We start from the raw sequence: 23,886 nt of genomic DNA, 5'->3' as shown, positions 1-23,886 counted from the left end.
ATCCTATTTCCAATTTTTTGACATTGAGCAACCATTTTGACTACTATATTTTTTCTCTTACCCTTGGTATTTTATGTATTTTACACTGCTTTATTAAAAAATAAAGGCTGCCTTTAAAATACCTACAGTTAAATTGCTGAGCATTATGGCTAAGGGAAAATGCAGACTGGGTGAAAACTAGACCAGGTTTGTGCAGGTCATTACATTTATAAAAACTTTTAAAAAAAGAGTTGCAACTTTTAAATATCATATTATGGTAGTCAAAGCAAAAAATGGAACATGATCTGCCTCTAGTTTACAACGTCTACAAAATATAAACATATCAATTGTTTGAGGAAAGCAATAGATTTGTTGGCACTTAGGAACATCTCTCTTTAGGAGATGCTAAGTGATGTGATGCATCCCAACAACCTCCTTGTAATAAATGTAATACTGAGTTTCAGAATATAGATTTGCATTGGAATAGAGAAAGAAGAATAAAAGAGAGGAATGCTTCACCTGGGAAGAACCTGATGGGGGAGATCAATTTTTAACTATACCATTTTTCACCCCTGAGACTAAAATGCTCACTAAGAGAGTATTTTCTCTGGTATGCACAATCCAACCCAAGTAGTATGTACTCCAGTTATGTTAGAGGAAAGAAAAAAAGGGTGAGAACACTGGCATCGAGATATGGGAAGAGGCCACATCTCTTAAGCACCACCTCCCTTCCTGCCACACATATATAAACACACATACAAACTCACAATCTCAGCTGGATTTTGATAAAATTTGGGTGGCACACAGTTCAGTATCAGTTATGTGAAGTAGAATTAGTGATGTGATTAAGAGCACAGACCTTGTACAGAGTCTGTCTAGCTTTGATCTTGGGCAAGTTAGTAAATCCTTCTATCATAAAATAGGAATAAAATTGGTACCTACCTAATACAATTTTGAGGAAGATTAAATAAATTAATTTTCATAAAATTCTTAGAAAACTGCCAGCATATAATATGCACTCTTCTTTGTTTATTTAAAAAATACAAGAAACCTTCTATAAAGATTTGGAGGATCAAAATCCTATACTGTTCAATCATTTGTTATTCAGCAAATATTCATTGCATATCTATTGTGTCAAGGCCTGTACTTAAAATACGTCATGGCATGCTTGCTTCCGCAGCCCATGTACTAAAATTGGAACGATACAGAGATTAGCATAGTCCCTGCGCAAAGATGACACGCAAATTCGTGAAGCATTCCATATTTTTAAAAGGGAACCCTCTTGCACTGTTGGTGGGAATGTAAACTGATACAGCCACTATGGAGAAGAGTATGGAGGTTCCTTAAAAAACTAAAAATAGAACTACCATATGACCCAGCAATCCCACTACTGGGCATATACCCTGAGGAAACCATAATTCAAAAAGAGTCATGTACCACAATGTTCATTGCAGCACTATTTACAATAGCCAGGACATGGAAGCAACCGAAGTGTCCATCGACAGATGAATGGATAAAGAAGATGTGGCACATATATACAATGGAATATTACTCAGCCTTAAAAAGAAATGAAATTGAGTTATTGGTGGATGGACCTAGAGACTGTCATACAGAGTGAAATAAGTCAGAAAGAGAAAATCAAATACCGTATGCTAACACATATATATGGAATCTAAAATAAAAGAAAAAAAAGGTTCTGCAGAACCTACGGGCAGGACAGGAATAAAGACGCAGATGTAGAGAATGGACTTGAGGACACTGGGAGGGGGAAGGGTAAGCTGGGATGCAGTGAGAGAATAGCATTGACATATATACACTACTAAATGTAAAATAGATAGCTAGTGGGATGCAGCTGCATAGCATAGAGAGCAACTCGGTGCTTTGTGACCACCTAGAGGGGTGGGGTAGGGAGGGTGGGAGGGAGACGCAAGAGGGAGGGGATATGGGGATATATGTACACATATAGCTGACTCACTTTGTTATACAGCAGAAACTAACACACCATTGTAAAGCAATTATACTCCAATATAAATAATTATATATATAATTATATATAATTATATATATGTTTATATATTTATATATATAAGCTATATGTTATATATATATTTATATATATAAGCTATATAAGCTATATGTTATATATATATAAGCTATATGTTTATATATTATATATATTATATATTATATATATATTATAAATAATATAAAAAATAAATAAAAAATAAAGTACATTACGGCAACTGTGAATATGATAGATCTTCAGCTGCCAAGCCCTAATCTCCCCCAACTATTTTACTTTAAAATCTAATAACTGATTTCTCTCTATCTCTGTGTCTTTTTTCCTTTCTCTCTCTTTTATTTATTTTTAAATATTTTCCACTAGTTAACAGTTCAATAAAATAGTGTACATAAGACTTAGTTTAGAAAGATGGTCTAGTCATACTGCTTGGATATACACACTTTACAGATTAACCGAAGTGATTGTAGTGCTAAATTTGTGTGAGGATAAACTGAGGAACCAAATACAAAACCCACTTTTATTTTCAGATGGCTTTTAAGTAGTGAGTACTGTCTGGAGACATGGTCTTAATCCTAGAGTATACAGATAAATATGTTCATTCATGGAGGAAGTTTAGGTCTAGGCTCAAATTTATTCCATATTACCCTCCCTTACCATAAACCAGGATAACATACAACCAGTGACAGCTCCAATAGATACAAATACAACGTATATTCTTGGTAACATTTGAATGTGACCAAAATTAATGCTTTATTTCAATAGAAACAAGTCACATGTACCTAAATATGCATAGTATGAAATCAAGATATGGTATTTAAAATGTCTTATATTAACATGCATATTTCTTGGGCTCTTAGATGAAAATTACCTATATTTGAATATATGCATATCCTTTATGCATATCCTGGATGCATATCAGAAAGCTAAAATTAAATTTTTTTTCCCATTTCTTGGCAGAAAAGCCAAATGTGATCTAAATTTTCTTCTAAATTATTTGTCACCTTGTTTTCTCCACTAAAGAAATGGAAGTCCGAAAACACTCTATGCATGAATGACATCACTATTTTTCCTAATGGAAAAACATTCATTTTAATGTCAGTATTAAAGTATTAATACCTCATAGGAAAATATTTTTACATATTAAGCAAATAAAATATTTTAAGACAGTTATGTAATCATTTTAAGGGTTTGAAGAAAGCATGCATTTAGTTTACCAAAGGGCAGTTTTCAAAATTAAATTTGAATTTAAAAAATTACATTTATACGGTTTTCAGACCCACGGTTAACTGAAATTACATGAAATTAGTTTAAAAGTTCAGGTTTAAAATTTTTGTTGTGAGCTAATATTTGTGACAGGAAAATATTTTAACATATATTAAATTCTAAATAAACAATGACTCTTTACAAGAAATATAAAAATTCTTATATGATACATAGAGGGCTTAATAACAAATACTGTAGAAGATCACCTTTTAATTTTGTTGGTTCTAAAGAATTCATTAAAACATATCCTTAAATATATTAAATTTAAGAAACATCTTTTTAGAAGATAGTGTTTAGATATTTCAATATTTAAAGGTATTTAAAATGTATATGTAGACTTGTATGTTATTTATATCTTTAATACCAATGCATATGGTAACATAGCAGCTATATGTTTAAATCAGTAGTGATGTGATCATAATAGCAAACAAATAGGGTTTGTATATAAATTCAGAAATCAGATGTTTTTGAACGAAGGCAAAGTTATATGAGATCCATGTGGTTTCCCAGCTGAGAAGCAGTCGGCCACAGACTGCTGTATTGTGAAGCACAACTCCGTCATCTCACTTTTGAGCAAGTTGTATAACTTGCTCCTGCCTATATACCTAAAAATCTCAATAAATAGTTTTGGTAGGTTGACTAAACAAATAAGCAAATTTTTCTAAGACTCTTTTTCTTCTTTTGCAAGATATCAAGCAGGCAATCATAAAGTGAAATACAGTTGTTTCCAATTGTTATTATTTGTATTATTACTCCCATTACTACTGGTTAGACATTATTGGGACAATGGCTTCTAAATAATATTTGACATGGTCAACTATCATCAGGCCTGTCAATTGGATGAGCAATGCTGAGAATGGCTCAATCAAAATTTCTCCTTATAATAGCCAAATGATCACAACAATAGTAATTTTTAAAATAAAATAAAATAACAAAGATAGAATTTGAGCTCTTCTGTGAAGGAGTTTAAAATACCTTACTTATCCATATTCTTACAGAATATCTTAGCACTGAAACTATTATTGCCTGTCTAATATAAAACCAATATGAGTTATATATTAATATATTATTTTTAATATATGACCAAAAAACACAAAATTAGCAAAAATAATCTGGGATAAAATAAACATTTCTGCAAAAAAAAAAGAAAAAGAAAGAAAACAAGGGTTATAATTTCTAGTAACTTTAACTATAGGACATATGAAAATTTTTCCAAAGAGTGACATTTTAAATTTTGTTTATAATTTTTACTTATAAAAGGTAGTAACACTGGAATGAAAAAATACATATACTGTATATTTAAAGGGTATAATCTATGGCATCAGGTGTAAAAATATTGATAATGGAAACACATTAATCTAATTGTAACATATTGTAAAGTATAACAAAAAATGTCATGTCCCCAACAGATGTTATGAAACAATAAGTGGAGTTGAAATAAAAATTTATTGATAAAAATCATTTAGTTTTTTTTCTGTAATATTATGATATAGCTCAGGGATTGGCAAACTACCGTCCACAAAACAGATCTGGTCCACCAGCTGTTTTGTAAATAAAGTTTTAACGAAAGTAAGCCACAGTCATTCCTTTACATATGGTCTATGGCTGCCTTTGTGCTACAATGTGCCTAAATAGTTATTATGGAGAGCATATGGCCTACAAAACTTAAATTATTTATTACTTGGCTCATTATAGGAAAAGTTTGCTGACCCCCAATATAGAGCATTGTTATAGATAATCTATTATTACTAACAAAGTGGTTTAAAATGGTATTTCATATGCTTCTTGGTTTCAAATGTATATTTGCAAAATGAATATCATATTACTCTTGGAAGTTTTTCTTTCTTCAAAGCTTCAAATTCCTAACAATGAAGATAAAAGTTCTATTTCATAATGTTCTCTGACATTTAAATTTTTTTTAATTAAATAGGTTTTTAAAGTACCATTTTAATGAAGTATTGGATTTAATTAATTTTATATGTCAGAATTACCACAAGGGAATTCAAACTCTACAATTATTCTTTGTGAAATGAACTTGGCACATTCATGGATCTATGTAAGAAAATGAAATAGGCTGCACATCACTGCTAGTTTTATCCATTCTGCTTATCACCAAGTAAATATTTTTTAAATTTAAAATTTATAACAAAATATTTTTCTCATATATGTGCAATTACCTGTACTTTTACATTTGTTTAAACAGATGTGCACAGGTTTGCACTTTTTTTTAGCAAACCAAAGAAATGCTAAGATTAGAATAAGTATATGATTTTATAAATCCATCTTGATTAGCCTCAAGTTTTTTCTGATTTTCTAAATTAGCAATTCTTAGCTCCTGGCAAGCCATAAACAGTTTTCATTTCATGAATGTCGCTTTCTGCTCTGCTACAGAGGTATCTTTGTAAAGAGCATAATTTCTGATGATACGGAGATTAACACACATGTAAGAGTCACTCAAGTAGTTATTATTCAATTTAAATCTAACTTCTGCATAATTACATCATAATGTAGCTTCCATTCAGCTGCTTAATATTCTTGATATCATGTAATCTCAAGGTAATCACTAACCTAAGAGCAACCTCTGCTGGCAAACAGAGGCGGAGCTGCAAACATTTTTACCATAGTTTTATGTCTTTTGACCATGTCAGATTAAAAAGTATGTTTTGGGGAAGGTTTTAACATTTTTGTTATATACAGAAGTGTGACAAATTGCACATTTTTAATATAAAATGAGGGTAAGTATAGTATGTTTGTTTTAGGACCAAACAAAATTCAGAAGATTTTTGTTAAATGCTTGATCCTTGATTCTCAGCTTTGTGGCCTGAGGGTCACTTAGGAAGAACAGTTAAATAAAGATAAGAGCTCAGATTGCAGAGGATTTTAATAATATTGAATGAGAGGATGATGTATCAGGAAGTTTACTGTAATAAAATAGGCATGTGTAAGAAAAGAAATCATGTTAAAACAAAATTTAAAGGTTCTTGAAGAAAAAAAAGTGCTTGAAGACATAGTTTAACTATTTATTGGGTGGGCCAAAAAGTGCCTTCGGTGTTTAAGTAAAAGTAAAAGGCACATTTTTCATTTTGATCAAGAACTTTATTGAACAACGTATTCACCCTTTTGTTCCACTGCCTTCTGCCATTTTTCAGGCAACTTCATAATTCCGTCTTCCCAAAACTTTTTATCTTTTTGACCAAAAAACTGTCCCAGGTGCCTTTTTTCCTTTGCTTCCAGGGAATTGATATATTTTCCATCAAGAGAATTTTGTAAAGACCTAAATTAATAGAGATCCAAAGGTACAATGTCTGGTGAATATGGTGGATAAATCAGAACTTCCCAGCCAAGCTGTAACAATTTTTGCCTGGTCATCAAAGAAACATGCTGTCTTGCATTGTCCTGATGGAAGATTATGTGTTTTCTGTTGACTAATACTGGATGCTTTTCATCGAGTACTGCTTTCAGTTGGTCTAATTGGGAGCAGTACTCGTTGGAATTAATCATTTTGGTTTTCCGGAAGGAGCTCAAAATAGAAGACTCCCTTCCAATCCCACCATATACACAGCACCACCTTCTTTGGTTGAAGACCAACCTTTGGTGTGGTTGGTGGTGGTTCATTTCACTTGCCCCACGTTCTCTTCCATTCCACATTATTGTACAGTATCCACTTTTCATCGCCCATCACAATTTGTTTTAAAAACAGAACGTTTTCATTATGTTTAAGTAGAGAATCTCATGCGGAAATATGGTCAAGAAGGTTTTTTCGCTTAACTTATGTGGAACCCAAACAACAAAGCGATTAACATAACCAAACTGGTGCAAATGATTTTCAACGCTTGATTTAGATATTTTGAGCATGTCAGCTATCTGTCTCGTGGTATAATGTTGATTGTTCTCAATTAATGTCTTGATTTGATTGCTATCAACTTCAACTGGTCTACCCGACCGTGGAGCATCATCTAGAGAGAAACCTCCAGCACAAAACTTCACAAACCACTTTTGACATGTTCGATCAGTCACAGCACCTTCTCCATACACTGCACAAATCTTTTTGTGTGTTTCAGTTGTGATTTTACCTTTCTTGAAATAATAAAGCATAATATGCCAAAAATGTTGCTTTTTTTTCTTCCATCTTCAATAAAATGGCTACACAAAAATTCACCAATTTTGATGTCTTTTTTTAAATGCACGCTGATATGACAGTTGTCACAAACAGTCTAACAAAATTATTTTGAATGAAGTTAAAGACAACTAAGTGCTGCTAGAGCCATCGTACAGAAAAAAACAAATGAATCTTTTGGCCAACCCAATATTTTCATTATCCTCCTACTTATATCCGTTTTTTAAAAATAAATTTGTTTATTTATTCTAAAAAAGAAGTTTACTGTAAAATACAAAGTTCTATATAAATAAGTTAATTCTAAATTTTAAGAATGGTTCTAGTACAATGAACCTAATGGATGTGAATACCTTAGTGAATTTTCCTTTCCAGATAAATATTGTAAATGAGAGGTATAGAAGGAATAGGATAATACTTTTCTTTAAGAAGCATATAAAAGAAATGCCATCTAGATATAACTTCCAAAGATTACATCTACTAAGTACACAATCACTCTTTCTGGGTCTGTGTTACAGAACCACATACCAACTTTGACTATAAAATATGGCTTGTGTGGTAGCAAATAATTGATCAATAAGTATATATATATACCTTGTCCTTTGGGCTGAGTGGCATGAAGGATACATATTACATAAAGGCATGCACATCTAGTCCGACAAAATTATGTATACAAAAGTAATACACTTGAACAACAGTGAACAACTCAAACCTGCAAACACTATTTGGACTATACAGTTATATGGCCTATCCATTTTTTGGATAGAATTATTCTGCTATGCTTCATGGAGACATCCTGATACAGCCTTAAAAACAACTAAAATGTTAGGTCTTCCTTTGTTTAATTGTTTAATACAGAGTCCTTTATAAAACAGAACTCTCTACAACTGGCTCTTACTTCTCCCAAGTGTATTGCCGATAGGAATCTGCCATTCACATTTACCTACGCTACTAATTCTTTGCACAGACCTTGGATCTTCTTTCTTAATAATAATATATTTAACATGAATGCCTAGTACAGTGGTTCTCAAAGTGTGGTCAAGGATCTTGGAGGTCCCCAAGACACTTTTATGGGGTTCATGAGCTCAAATCTATTTTTGTAGCACTAAAATGTTGTTTGCCATTTTCACTGTGGAAGATGCAAAAGCAATGGTGGAGAACATTGCTAGTATCTCAGCACAAACCAGGGCACTGGTACAAAACTGTATCCTTTACCACCACATACACAGTTAAAAAATAAGAAAGAAAGTCAGATTCACTTAAGAATATCCACAAAACAATAAAAATTATTAATTTTATTGAATCACAACCCATAAATATATCTTTTTTACTCTTCCCTGTGATAAAATGGGAAATTTACATATGCATTTCTGCTGCCTACTAACATAGGATGATCATCTCCAGAAAAATCAGATGTGTGATTATTTATGCTGAGTGGTACTAGCTGCTTTTTACATAGAAAGGAATTTTTACTTGAAAGAACAACTGATAGACAAACTACAATTATTCAGATGGTTATTTGGCAGAAATTTTCACAGAAAGGAACAAAGTGAGTTTATACTTCAAGGAAAACATTCATTTATTAATAATAAAATTCAGGATTTCAAGCAAAAATAAGAGGTATAAAAAACTTGCATCTACCATAATAGGCTTAAGAGCTTCCCAATAATTAAATAAGAGCTTCCCAATAATGAAAAAAAATCTAATGTAATTGGTGGTGACATTAATGAATGTGATTTTTGGATATTGCATAATGAAATGTGGCAACATTTGGGAGATCAGCATAATTAAGTTAACCAACATTTTTCAAGTGACCAACGCATGATGCTATAAAGCTATTCATCAGTAAAAAATCCATTCAAAGTACATGAGAGATCAATGGATTTTAATGTAACAGAGCTCTAAAAGTTCACTAATATGATTTCAAATTCCACATTGCAACAAATCTTTAAGAAACTATCATTTGTCAAGATTTGGTGTACTATCAAAGAAAATCCACAATTTTGAAAAAGCTTTTAAAAATATTTCTCCATTTTCCAACTACATATCTATGTATGACCAGATTCTCTTCATATACTTCTACAAAAACAACATATCACCACAGATTGCATACAGAAAAAGATATGATAATCCATCTCTGTTTCATTACAGAAAATAGTAGAGACTTGAAAAAATGTAACAATGTAACAAATCCACTCAACTAAATTTTTTTTTCTGGAAAATATAGTTACTTTTCCTTAAAAAAAGTTATTTATTTAAGCTTGTAAGGGGTATATTGTTGTAATTTTTAATTAATTAATAAAGACATTTAAAAATTCTAATATGGCAAGTATTGATAGCTATGACCCACATATACATTCCTTAGGATGCACTACAGTTTTTAAGTTTGTAAAAGGGTCCTAAAACCCAAAATCTGAGAACTATTGATACAGCTAGATACTAGTCTAAGGACTTTGCAGGTATTACTTCATTAATCCTCAAAACAACTATATGAATAATATTATTTTCATGATTTATAGATGAAATAGAGGTATAAAAATTTCTCAGAGGTCACATAGCTAAAGTGGAATAAAGCCAGGATATGAACACCAGGTCCCATGCTGTTTACTATTATACTACCACCATGATTTTGGTAATAAAGTTCCTTTAAAGAGTTTATCTGATGGTCTAAGTCCTCCATTGAATGGCACTGTATCAAATAGTATAAGTAACAGAACAAAATGCCTGAATTTGACTCCCAACTCTACCATAAATTCTTTGAGGTTCAGTAGCTTAAAAAATGATCAAAGTAAAAATGTTCATGGTTCTTGTAACAAGCAAATTAAATAACACATATACAATTTTTATACAAATGTAAAGCATGCTAAAGTTATTATTGTCTTTGCTATATGTTCCAACTGAAGGCATTTCTCCCCACAAAGCCTTCTTAACTATCATATACCTCTATGTTTGTGGCCTTTCTAAAGAATTATAGAACTTTTAATGCACTCATTTAATAACTGATTTTCCTTTTTACGTGTGTCTCCTATATTCCTACTTAACTTATAGGATCTACAGCACAGGGAATCTCTTATATTTAAGTGTATCCCCAGCTTCTTACTTACAGCCATCTAGCCAGCAAGCACCCAGTAAATATTTTCTTATGAAATCAGTGATTACATCTAACACGCAGGTTTAAGATTAGTCCACTCCAAACCTTGTAAGTCTGACTTAGCTTTTATTTGAGGAAGAGAGCCAGGAATGATATTCTTATTGAGTTAAATAAAAGCCACAGGTAGGAGAAATTTTAGAAAGGTGTTCATCTACCCAGGAACATTAAAGGAGACAAAATGAAAACATAGTTTAAGGAAAAAAAAAGAGTATTGATGAGCTATACTTATAATGATGTACTATGAAGGTCTATCTATATGTATGTTTTCCTGTTTTTACTCTTAGGTCCTTACATGCAGAGGTTGTAAACATATTGTGTATTGCCTTTGAGATGTTCAAACCTTGAAGAGTTGGTTTCTAATATTCCCAGAGGCATCACAAAAATTGTACAGGTTCCCTGGATACCATAGTGATGACAATAAAAGGTTGAAGAACACACTGAATGAACTGGTTTCTTCACAAACCCTGTAGCTCCAATGTCAGCGTCTAGTAAACTACAGGTGCTCCCTCTTCTCCATCCAGGGAGAGATGTCTTCCATTCCAATGCTCAATTTTTCCCTCCTTCTGATAGAATGTCCTGTGCTATCTACTAACATCACCACCCTCCCTTTCTTGCTAGAGTACTTATACAGTTTATTTTTAAATACTGCTCAAATTGAGATAAACACACATATTCTTCTTTCTCTTGTGTCCATGTCCTTTTCCTTCTTTCCTTATAGCACAGCAGAACCCAAATTTAACACCCATGATTATCTGATTGTCCCTATAGGCTCACAGTAAGACTTGTTTATCCCTTAAGCATCCTGTAAACACTTAATGTTTGTGTCTACATTCAAGAACACCACATACTTGTTACACTGTAAAATGTTTGAGTGTATCTTTTTAATAGGGCAATTCGTATTATTGTTTCCTAATTACATTCTAAAAAGTTAAAAAACATATCTAATTAATTCAAAATAATAACCCTTTTTTTTTTTAACTCCACATTCCATCTTAACTACATCTAAATAACATCAGACCTCCTTCATTGGAACATTTAATTGTTCATCTTCAGTTCACTGATGCATCAGGGTGTCATTTTTGATAAAATATCAGCTCACTTACTGTATCAAAATAAAATTATTGTGCAGTAATTTAATGACATAGCTCTTTCCTTTTATGAGCTCAGAAAATATCTCATTAACAGTTTCACAAATTACCACAATAACTTATGCTGACATGTTTATTTATTCTCATTTATGAATAAATCTGGTTGACAAACCTAATGAAATATTACAGGGAATTCCCGGCCTAAGATATGGATCAGGCATCATTAGAGAATCTCAAAATAAGGATTATTTGAGCACAGACACTTTACTATAAAAGTGGAATATTGGGTTCCATTAAATTTTACACTAAAAATGTACTTGTTTGCTGACACTTGTCCATGGTACAATGTGGAGATGTTCTTACTTCCCACTCATCAAGAACCACAATGATCTCTACCATCTGCCTGATATTTCATGAGAGAAGACAATTCTGTAATGTTGAATTTTTCTTTGTCTTTAGAATATTATTTTGTAAGTTTTTTGCTTGTTAATTATGCTAAGCCACTCTCAATTATTATTTCTATAAAAGAAAAATAATTTAATATGCAAAATTATTTTGGAGTTGATCCAAACACATTTTATTTTAAAAATGTAAAATTATTTAAAATTGCTATGAAGAGACTAATGAACAAAAAGTTATACTTCAATCTTTGAGGTTTTTAAAAACTATCTTAGTTGCTTAAGGAAACAAAATTGAACTTTTAAAATATAATTTGGGATATATATTTTTATTTAATTAAACATTTGTGTAAACAAAGACTGATAAAAAAATAGTTCCTATACTTTAAGAGACTATAGTCTAATGCATTTTGAATATATCCATAGATTTATATTCACAAATTACCCAGTTTGTTTCCTCATCTTTAATGCATCTCTTCCTGTGACATCAAAATTCATTTTAGTCTCTCCTTTACAAATTATTTTAGAATCACAAAAATTGAGTGTGTATGACTGTCTACAGTAAAATTCTTTGATAGTTTCAGACACATTTTTTATATTTATGCTGTATAAAGTACATTGCCTGTGATGTGGATCCTACACTATACTACAGACTTATGATAGTGCTTTGGCCATTATTGGGTTGAAAAATTTAAAGATTATGGACCTAAATCTATTAATCCATTTCCTTTTCATCCACTGCCCTTCATTATACCATTAAAACATTAAATTATTATAATATCAATTACAATTACTATTCATTAAAGAAAAAACATTTACTGAAGAACCTCTATTAATAGCATAGTTCTTGACTATCTCTCCCATGCTATCTCTGACTATGCTCCTCCACCTTTCTGTACATATTCTAGTCACAACAGGCCTTCTCTCAATTCTTCAAACCACCAAGCTCATTCCCGTTGTTCTGGGCCTCTCCTCTGTCTAGAACTCCCTTCTCCCAGATCTTCTCGCAGTGTCAGTCTCATCATTCAGTTTTCCAGCTTAAGGATCACATCCTCAGATATGCCCTTCCTGAACAGTTTCTTTAACTGAGACCAAATCTGAACTCTACTTTTATTACATTATTCTATTTTATTTTCTATGACAACTTGAAATGAATTTATTTGTTGACTTATCTGCAGGCTCCTCTGAAAGAAAGAAAGAAAGAGAGAAAGAGAGATAGAGAGAAAGAGAGAGGGAGAAAGGGAGGGAGGGAGGAAGGAAGGAAGGAAGGATAAAAGCAACAGGAAAACATGGTCCTTGTCAGTTTTCTTCATCAGCATTAACTGTATCACACAACAGTACTTGACTTCAAGTATGTCTTAATAAAATATTTATTGAATGAATGAATGAATGATTATATAGTCCTGGCATCTAAAACCACATTCTTTAATTGTTAAATGTTATAGCAGGCATTTTTTTAACTTCCATAGGAACATAAAGAAGGAAACAATGTTCTGCTAATGGAAACTTAGAGAAGTTTCACAAATGCATTAAATGTATGAGCTGCATCTTAATAGAGGGATGATTACATAACTTTTCATTCATACCTTTCAGAGTGAAAGGTGGACAACAGGCATAACCTGGAAAATAGCAGTTGGGGGGTGTGTGTGGAAGAAGGCAGAGAAACTAAAAAGGGGGATATTTTGATGTAACATGGTGTCAAATTATCAAGTGCATAGAAAAGAGTATAGATTTTATCCTACAAGCAATAGTTTCTATTAAAGGTAGGGTATGGCAAGATGACATTTGTGTTTTGAAGATACATCTCAAACATTCAATGTCTTTGTAAAACTTCCCTAAGTCCTCATAAGCCCATTTGAGAGTAAGAATGTAGGTGGGTAGAAAGGAGGGTAAAGAGCTGAGAAATGAGATAAGGATGTGCTAGTGATATCATCCTTCTGTACAACAAAAACTGGCTACATCCAAGAGTCTCTGGACTGCATGCAGAGCCAAGTAAGTTAAAACAAAGACCTGGAATTTCAGAGTTGGGTGGGAGAGAATGCAAAAAGAAAAGCCTTGGAATTTCAATAAATGAGATAACACAGAAGACATTTAAAAATAAATAAATAAACAAAATGCAAAAAAAATCTATTTCAATAGAAAATAAGAAAGAGAACCCTTGGAAACCCAGACTGTGCTAATCTGCTTTAGACTTTCTCTGACAGCAGTTAAACTGATTGCATGCATTGACATAATAAGTATTCAATATATTTTTATAGAACAATGAATATATAATTTTATTGGCCATTTCCAATATGGAACAAGACAATAAACAACAAGCAAAACCAAAAGTAAGTCCTCTGCATTTTTATTTAAATTGATGAAACAAGTGTAAATCTGATTAACAGCTTTGTCAATTTCCTGTTCTAGTTTAAACATTTTTTACTTAAAATTTCACTAGAATTAGTAAATAAATGCTACTGTCAAGGTAGATTTTCTTGTTAGGATTTAGAATAGCTAAGCAAGATAATAATATAAAAGAAAATATAAAGAGCATGTTGGACTGTGTGCATTAGGTTGGGAAAGCAGGACTCTGTATCATTTCATACCCCCTAAGGAATGGTAGGCTCTTTACAGGCTGGATATAAAGTGGTCTTTTCTCCCTCTGTTAAAATGCAGAGTTGTTGTGTTCTGCTCAAACAACTTTTTATAATAATGGCTTTGCGTGTGGAAGTGAAGAATAATTCATCTAACTGAAACTTAAAATGCTATAAATAGCCAGAAAGCAATTATCTATGATACAAACTGCCCAGGTTCCTGAGAATAACAACCATATCTTTACGAAAAGTGTTATGAAATTATTCAAGACCATGAACATCATGGGACACCCATTTACATCTAATCTGCGCCTCTCAGAGTTCTACGGGATGCATAAATAGGAGTAGAGTAAATACGAGCAGCCAGGTAATCCTATCATATTCAGCAACGGTAAGATCTTCCTGTGTATATTTTCACACCTCGGAACTTGAGAAGAGTGAAGAGAGTTCAGGATAGAGGAAGAAAAATAATTAAAGGGTTAGAAAATGAGAACTCCAAGAAAGGTAAAAAGGACTTATATTATTTAAAGAGCTGATAGGTCATTATTAATAGTCTTCAATGAAGAGCTATTCCACAGATTGTGGTGACCAGCTCTTTTTGTTTTTGTTGAAAACATAACAGGCAAAAATGAATTTTAATAGCAAAACAAGGAAAGAAAGAAAGAAGCTTTTGATAATGGAAGAGACTGTTCAACACTAAATTGGTTCCCAAGGGATATCAGAACATTTAACTGTGGAAAATTTTTAAAAATAGAATTTTAAATATTTGAGGCTTTGAGGTCAAGGGAAGGACAAGAGGACTTTTTAAGACAATTTCCATGACTGCAGTTCAAAGACTGTATTACAAAAGAAGACAGGACATCCATTATCCACTAAGATGGATTGTGTAGATAGAGGAAGCAAAAATAAGTACAAAATGCAGACAAACGTGGCATCTCTTCTTGAAGTTATTTACCTAATTTGTGCAAAGGTTTTCTTCATGTGAGAATGAGGGAAGCACTTTTTCTCTCTATTTGACACACACAAACACATGCACAAATATGTAGATATATACACATTTCAAAAAAATGAGAAAATAATTGTTCCCCACAATGAGAATTTTTCCTCTCAAGACAAGTTCCTTCCTGATTCACACCAGATGGGATCTCCCACATTATATTAATGCAGAAATAAAAAGAAAAAACCTTATACAGCTGCTGACTTAACCCTTTGGTGGCAGTGTGGGAAGGTTTTGGATTGAGAATATAGAACAAGGTTTTTAAACTTTAGTGTGCATAGAAACCACACACAGGTTTGTTAAAAATGCACATACATGGCTCAAGCCCTCAGAAATTCTGATTCAATTGATCGGGGGTGGACCCAGGAATCTGCATTTCCGTAACAGCTCAGGTAATTATGATGCAGGTTTCTGAGGACTGCAATGGCAGCAACAATGATCTAGAAACTTTGGTTCTGGTTCATGTGTACATTTATTCAATATTTTTTTCTAATAACAGTATATAGTTAAGTTGGAGAGTAAGTTATAAAGTCATGGAAAAATCATGTGTAATCAAAATTGTCCTTGAAGCTCCCATAAATCAACCATAAAATAGAGTATGATGTGGTGGGGTATATATCTTGTATAGTAATATAAACACACCCTATGGCTTAAGAAATACTTAGATATATGAAGTCATATTTAACTAAAGACAATTCTATTTGCCAAAGCACAACTATTCACACCAGACTGCCATTAAGATTTAATAATTAATTTCTAACTGTGAATGTGGAATCAGTAGATAATTCTAAAATTAATATGCTTGTCAACAAGGTTTAATGTTAACCCTATATAACTGTATATGTTAATAGTTCCAAATGTGGCTGTGAGGATTAAATGAGATAATAAATGCGGAAGTATCTAATACAGTGTTGGGTGCATTGAAGATGCTCAGTAAGTTTTTTCTAAATTTGAAATTAGATTTTGCCTAATTTTTACCACAACAGCTGTTTTTTTTCTTTGAAAAACTGCAGAGAAGGACTTGGTGACTAGATTCTCGATACTCTAGCTCTGTGTTCCCTAACATAATCTCCCCTCCTCCATTAGCTCTTTTTTGCGGTACGCGGGCCTCTCACTGTTGTGGCCTCTCCCGTTGCGGAGCACAGGCTCCGGACGCGCAGGCTCAGCGGCCATGGCTCAGGGGCCCAGCCGCTCCGCGGCATGTGGTATCTTCCCGGACCAGGGCACGAACCCGTGTCCCCTGCATCAGCAGGCGGACTCTCAACCACTGCGCCACCAGGGAAGCCCCTCCATTAGCTCTTTAAAGCAATAAGAGACTGGTCTCATGATATTTTAGGCACAGAGTTAGATGATAAAAGCAGCTGATAAATGCTGTTTGATGTGACTTGTCTGTATTGCCATTTGGCTATTTTAAGTCTGAGTTTTCTCAGAGGGTTTGGACCATATGAACTCAAACATTTTTCACAGCTTTAAATTTTCATGCTTCTATACAGTTTTTACATTCTTGTGTGTTTTGTTTTCTCCCAGGTTACAAACACCAGCTGACCACTTATAGTATCATGTCAGGCAATTCATTTCCTCATTCTGAACTAGATATCAAAAGGTAGTACAAAAAAGTGGTTAAACTCATGATTACGAAAATCATTCACACTTGGATTTAAAACTGGCTCTGACATTTAGTAACTGTGTAAGCATTTATTAAACCTTCCAAAGTTATTTTTCTCAATTTAAATGAGTAAAATATTACATACTCCTAAGTTTTGAAAAAATCAAATACTGTATATAAAGAACTTACTATGATGCCTGGCATAAAGTAGGACTCACAAAGTGATAGATGTTAGTTTAGTTGTCCTCATACTGAAATGGTCATTATCAACCCTCCTAAACCTGCCTACTATCTAATTTTTGTTTACATAAAAATCAAAAACAAGTCATGAAAAATAAGTGTAAAAGTGGAATGTCAGCAATTCATTAATTAGAATCCTGTTTATACGTAAAAACAAAGCTCATCTAATTAAACAAAAGCCTCTCAACTATTAAGATAAATTATGTTTGTATATTACAAATAGTTGAATTGAATATATCACATTTTTCTTATAGAAAGCAGGTTTTAGAGAAGCATTCCTATTCAGTTCACAAGTGATTGTCTCCCTTAAAGTAATTTCATATAAGAAATAAACCTGATAATAGTCTGACTCTGACCTTACATTAGTTCTATTCCTAAGAAAATAAATTTGGTTATTTACATTAATAATAACATGGCTCTGATAGCATACATTATGATGGAACTCAAACAGAGAGTACAAGCCAATGGCATTCTGAATTTTCTTTTCAGGCCCATCAAGTAGGGACTTTTTTTTTAATTTTGTTTTTTGTTGTTGTTGTTTGTTTCTTTTATTTGGCTGCACCAGGCCTTAGTTGCAGCACATGGGATCTTCACTGTGGCATGCGGGATCTTTTGTTGCTGCATGCGGCTCTTCGTTGTGGCACACGGGCTTCTCTAGTTGTGGCGCGAGGGTTTAGTTGCCCCACAGCATGTGGGATCTTATTTCCCTGACCAGGGATTTAGCTCGTGTCCCCTGTGGGTTGGAAGGTGGCTTCTTAACCACTGGACCACCAGGGAAGTCCCTTTTATTTTTAATTTTGAAGTTTATTACAAAAGAATAAGATTTTCCCCCAAGTATGTAGGATAAAATATTTTTAAAAGTTAAAGTTTCAAAGATTGCTTTTACAACAAAGAAAATTTGAGAAAACATTTCAGAATTATATTAATAAATTATGTAATTTCTAATGCTTATTTGGCATGAGCAATGATAAACTCTATTATTCATTCTTACAAAAAAAGGGTTTTCCTCCCCACAGATACACCAGAAATACATCTACGCGTGGAACAACTCCTACGGAGCACCTACTGAACGCTGGCAGAAGACCTCAGACCTCCCAAAAGGCAAGGAACCCCCCACGTACCTGGTTAGGGCAAAAGAAAAAACTAAACAGAGACAAAAGGATAGGGACGGGTCCTGCACCAGCGGGAGAGAGCTGTGAAGGAGGAAAACTGTCCACACACTAGGAAGCCCCTTCGCGGGTGGAGACTTCGGGAGGCGGAGTGGGGGAGCTTGGGAGCCGCGGAAGAGAGCACAGCAACAGGGGTGCGGAGGGCAAAGCGGAGAGATTCCAGCGCAGAGGATCGGGCCGACCGGCACTCACCAGCCGAGAGGCTTGTCTGCTCGCCCGCCGGGGCGGGCGGGACTGGGAGCTGAGGCTCCGGCTTTTGTCGGAGCGCCGGGAGAGGACTGAGGTTGGCGGCGTGAACACAGCCTGCAGGGTGTTAGTGCACCGCGGCTAGCCGGGAGAGAGTCCGGGAAAAGTCTGGACCTGCCGAAGAGGCAAGAGACTTTTGCGTCCCTCTTTGTTTCCTGGTGCACGAGGAGAGGGGATTAAGAACGCTGCTTGAGAGAGCTCCAGGGACGGGCGCGAGCCGCCGCTAAAAGTGCGGAGCCCAGAGACAGACATGAGACGCTAAGGCCGCTGCTGCCGCCACCAGGAGGCCTGTGTGCGAACACAGGTCACTAGCCACACGCCCTTCCGGGGAGCCTGTGCAGCCCGCCACTGCCAGGGTCCCGGGATCCAGGGACAACTCCCCCGGGAGAACGCACAGGCGCGCCTCAGGCTGCAACGTCACGCCGGCCTCTGCCGCTGCAGGCCCGCCCCACACTCCGTGACCCTCCCTACCCCGCGGCCTGAGTGAGCCAGAGCCTCCGAATCAGCGGCTCCTTTAACCCCGTCCTGTCTGAGCAAAGAACAGACGCCCTCCGCTGACCTACATGCACAGGCGGGGCCAAATCCAAAGCTGAGCCCCTGGGAACTGTGAGAACAAAGAAGAGAAAGGGAAATCTCTCCCAGCAGCCTCAGAAGCAGCGGATTAAAGCTCCACAATCAATTTGATATACCCTGCATCTGTGGAATACCTGAATAGACAACGAATCATCCCAAATTAAGGAGCCCTGTGGATGAAAGGCTCTTGGTGCTGCAGCCAGGAGTCAGTGCTGTGCCTCTGAGGTGGGAGAGCCAACTTCAGGACACTGGTCCACAAGAGGCCTCCCAGCTGCACATAATATCAAACAGCAAAAATCTCCGAGAGATCTCCATCTCAACGCCAGCACCCAGCTTCACTCAACGACCAGCAAGCTACAGTGCTGGACATCCTATGCCAAACAACTAGCAAGACAGGAACACAACCCCACCCATTAGCAGAGAGGCTGCCCCAAATCATAATAAGTCTACAGACACCCCAAAACACACCACCAGACGTGGACCTGCCCACCAGAAAGACAAGATCCAGCCTCATCCACCAGAACACAGGCACTAGTACCCTCCACCAGGAAGCCTACACAACCCACTGAACCAACCTTAGCCACTGGGGACAGACACAAAAAACAACAGGAACTACGAACCTTCAGCCTGCAAAAAAGGAGACCCCAAACACAGTAAGATAAGCAAAATGAAAAGACAGAAAAACAAACAGCAGATGAAGGAGCAAGATAAAAACCCACCAGACCTAACAAATGAAGAGGAAATAGGCAGTCTACCTGAGAAAGAATTCAGAATAATGATAGTAAGGTTGATCCAAAATCTTGGAGATAGAATGGACAATAGAAAGGACAAAATGCAAGAATCAGTTAACAAGGACCTAGAAGAACTAAAGATGAAACAAGCAATGATGAACAACACAATAAATGAAATTAAAAGTACTCTAGATGGGATCAATAGCAGAATAACTGAGGCAGAAGAACGGATAAGTGACCTGGAAGATAAAATAGTGGAAATAACTACTGCAGAGCAAAATAAAGAAAAAAGAATGAAAAGAATTGAGGACAGTCTCAGAGACCTCTGGGACAACATTAAACGCACCAACATTCGAATTATAGGGGTTCCAGAAGAAGAAGAGAAAAAGAAAGGGCCTGAGAAAATATTTGAAGAGATTATAGTTGAAAACTTCCCTAATATGGGAAAGGAAATAGTTAATCAAGTCCAGGAAGCACAGAGAGTCCCATACAGGATAAATCCAAGGAGAAATACGCCAAGACACATATTAATCAAACTGTCAAAAATTAAATACAAAGAAAACATATTAAAAGCAGCAAGGGAAAAACAACAAATAACACACAAGGGAATCCCCATAAGGTTAACAGCTGATCTTTCAGCAGAAACTCTGCAAGCCAGAAGGGAGTGGCAGGACATATTGAAAGTGTTGAAGGAGAAAAACCTGCAACCAAGATTACTCTACCCAGCAAGGATCTCATTCAGATTTGATGGAGAAATTAAAACCTTTACAGACAAGCAAAAGCTGAGAGAGTTCAGCACCACCAAACCAGCTCTACAACAACTGCTAAAGGAACTTCTCTAGGCAAGAAACACAAAAGAAGGAAAAGACCTACAATAACGAACCCAAAACAATTAAGAAAATGGGAATAGGAGCACACATATCGATAATTACCTTAAATGTAAATGGACTAAATGCTCCCACCAAAAGACACAGATTGGCTGAATGGATACAAAAACAAGACCCATATATTTGCTGTCTACAAGAGACCCATTTCAGACCTAGAGACACATACAGACTGAAAGTAAGGGGATGGAAAAAGGTATTTCATGCAAATGGAAACCAAAAGAAAGCTGGAGTAGCAATTCTCATATCAGACAAAATAGACTTTAAAATAAAGACTATTAGAAGAGACAAAGAAGGACACTACATAATGATCAAGGGATCGATCCAAGAGGAAGATATAACAATTGTAAATATTTATGCACCCAACATAGGTGCACCTCAATACATAAGGCAAATACTGACAACCATAAAAGGGGAAATCGACAGTAACACATTCATAGTAGGGGACTTTAACACCCCACTTTCACCAATGGACAGATCATCCAAAATGAAAATAAATAAGGAAACACAAGCTTTAAATGATACATTAAACGAGATGGAGTTAATTGATATTTATAGGACATTCCATCCAAAAACAACAGAATACACATTTTTCTCAAGTGCCCATGGAACATTCTCCAGGATAGATCATATCTTGGGTCACAAATCAAGCCTTGGTAAATTTAAGAAAATTGAGATTGTATCAAGTATCTTTTCCGACCACAACGCTATGAGACTCGATATCAATTACAGGAGAAGATCTGTAAAAAATACAAACACATGGAGGCTAAACAATACACTACTTAATAACGAAGTGATCACTGAAGAAATCAAAGAGGAAATCAAAAAATACCTAGAAACAAATGACAATGGAGACACGACGACTCAAAATCTATGGGATGCAGCAAAAGCAGTTCTAAGAGGGAAGTTTATAGCAATACAATCTTACCTTAAGAAACAGGAAACATCTCGAATAAACAACCTAACCTTGCACCTAAAGCAATTAGAGAAAGAAGAACAAAAAAACCCCAAAGTTAGCAGGAGGAAAGAAATCATAAAAATCAGATCAGAAATAAATGAAAAAGAAATGAAGGAAACGATAGCAAAGATCAATAAAACTAAAAGCTGGTTCTTTGAAAGGATAAACAAAATTGATAAACCATTAGCCAGACTCATCAAGAAAAAAAGGGAGAAGACTCAAATCAATAGAATTAGAAATGAAAAAGGAGAAGTAACAACTGACACTGCAGAAATACAAAAGATCATGAGAGATTACTACAAGCAACTCTATGCCAATAAAATGGACAACCTGGAGGAAATGGACAAATTCTTAGAAAGGCACAACCTGCCAAGACTGAATCAGGAAGAAATAGAAAGTATGAACAGACCAATTACAAGCTATAACAACCCTCAAGGAAGACTCCACAGCCTGGCTCTGAATTAACAGTTACTCTGGGGGAGGGAGACGCAAGAGGGAGAGGATATATGGGGATGTATGTATACATATAGCTGATTCACTTTGTTATACAGCAGAAACTAACACACCATTGTAAAGCAGTTATACTCCAATAAAGATGTTTAAAAAAAAAAAAAAGGGTTTTCAATTTTCATATATTCTGGTTGCTATACGGTTTTCATGTATGTATACGTGACTTGCCTATTTTCATAGAATTAGCATACATCAGTATCCACTTAATCTAATTTGAGTGCAACTTAATAACTAAAGATTTAGAAAGCAATTCAAGGTATTTTAGTGCTCTGAGTTATTTTAAAATCAGTAATCATTATAACTAGAAATTTCTACTTAATAGACTCTTAGAGAGCACTGTTCCTAACTTTATTTTTTTTCATTTTTACTCAGTTCTCTTTTCTTTCCATCAGTATTCTAAACTCATCAATTCCTATAGTCTTGGGAAATCCAGTCCCCAGTTCTTCCCATTCCCTCTTTAACATTTCCATCAGGCTTTCTTCAAGGTCTCCTTTCATTCTTACTATAAGCACATTAAAGAGTCCTTCAATTTTAAACAAATCAAACAGGAAAGAAAAGCTTTTAATTTTCTTTCTCTTTCACCGTTCACTGGTTTTCTAGCAGTGACAAAACCCTTCCGGACATGATATATGCCCATTATTTCCTCACACCATCAACCCATTTATTATCTTTTCAATACATGAAATCTGGTTGCCTTTCCAGAATCTTCTATCTCAAAAGTTTCTATTCTTATCACTGGTTCTATCTGCCAAAACCACTGCTATTATTTCCTATTCAATAATCTGCAGTTGTTCTATTGCCCACTGCATCAAGTGCAGACTTTTCTGTCTAGCTTTCAAGACTTGCCTGATCTAATTTAACCTATCCTATCAAGGATGAATAAGCAGTTACTCTCCAATACGCCCACACAGTTACAGTCAATCCAGTATTTTCACTATCCCCTCTGCACATAATGTTTCTTTCTTAAATTGTCCCTTTCTTAATGTTCTTTATTTCTGGGATACACCTTACCAATTTATATCTAGATTTCCTTCCTGGCCAGGATGATGCACTATCTTCTCAAGGACACCATCTTTTACTCAAGTTCTCACTTAAATTTTATTCTCTTGAATTTACTCAACATTTAGTTGCTTTCTACTTGTTTTAATTTATAGCAATGAACTTTTAACTAATTTTTTTAAATGAAATGGTGGAAATAACGATTTTTACCATTTCTTTAATTCTTTCTTTTATCTACAAGAACCCTGGGCTCCACATGGTGGGAGAGAAAATTTCGTTAGTTCCAAAGACTATATACACTAGAGTTATCATTCATATTGATAAAGATGTAAAGGCAACTCCCTAGATTTTTGAAGAGTGAAGCCCACACTATCATTAAAG

At 34.8% G+C, this 23,886-nt stretch overlaps 1 pseudogene; it reads left to right on the top strand.

Annotated features, from left to right (window-relative positions):
* The first annotated feature begins 1,147 nt into the window (after window positions 1–1,147).
* LOC117198013 (uncharacterized) lies at window positions 1,148–1,247 on the top strand (annotated as a pseudogene).
* Window positions 1,248–23,886: the final 22,639 nt, after the last annotated feature.

The sequence above is a fragment of the Orcinus orca genome, chromosome 5 (genome assembly GCF_937001465.1).
Source record: "Orcinus orca chromosome 5, mOrcOrc1.1, whole genome shotgun sequence".
In the NCBI taxonomy this organism is placed as follows: Eukaryota; Metazoa; Chordata; class Mammalia; order Artiodactyla; family Delphinidae; genus Orcinus; species Orcinus orca.
This window is presented reverse-complemented; position numbering and strand designations above follow the sequence as displayed.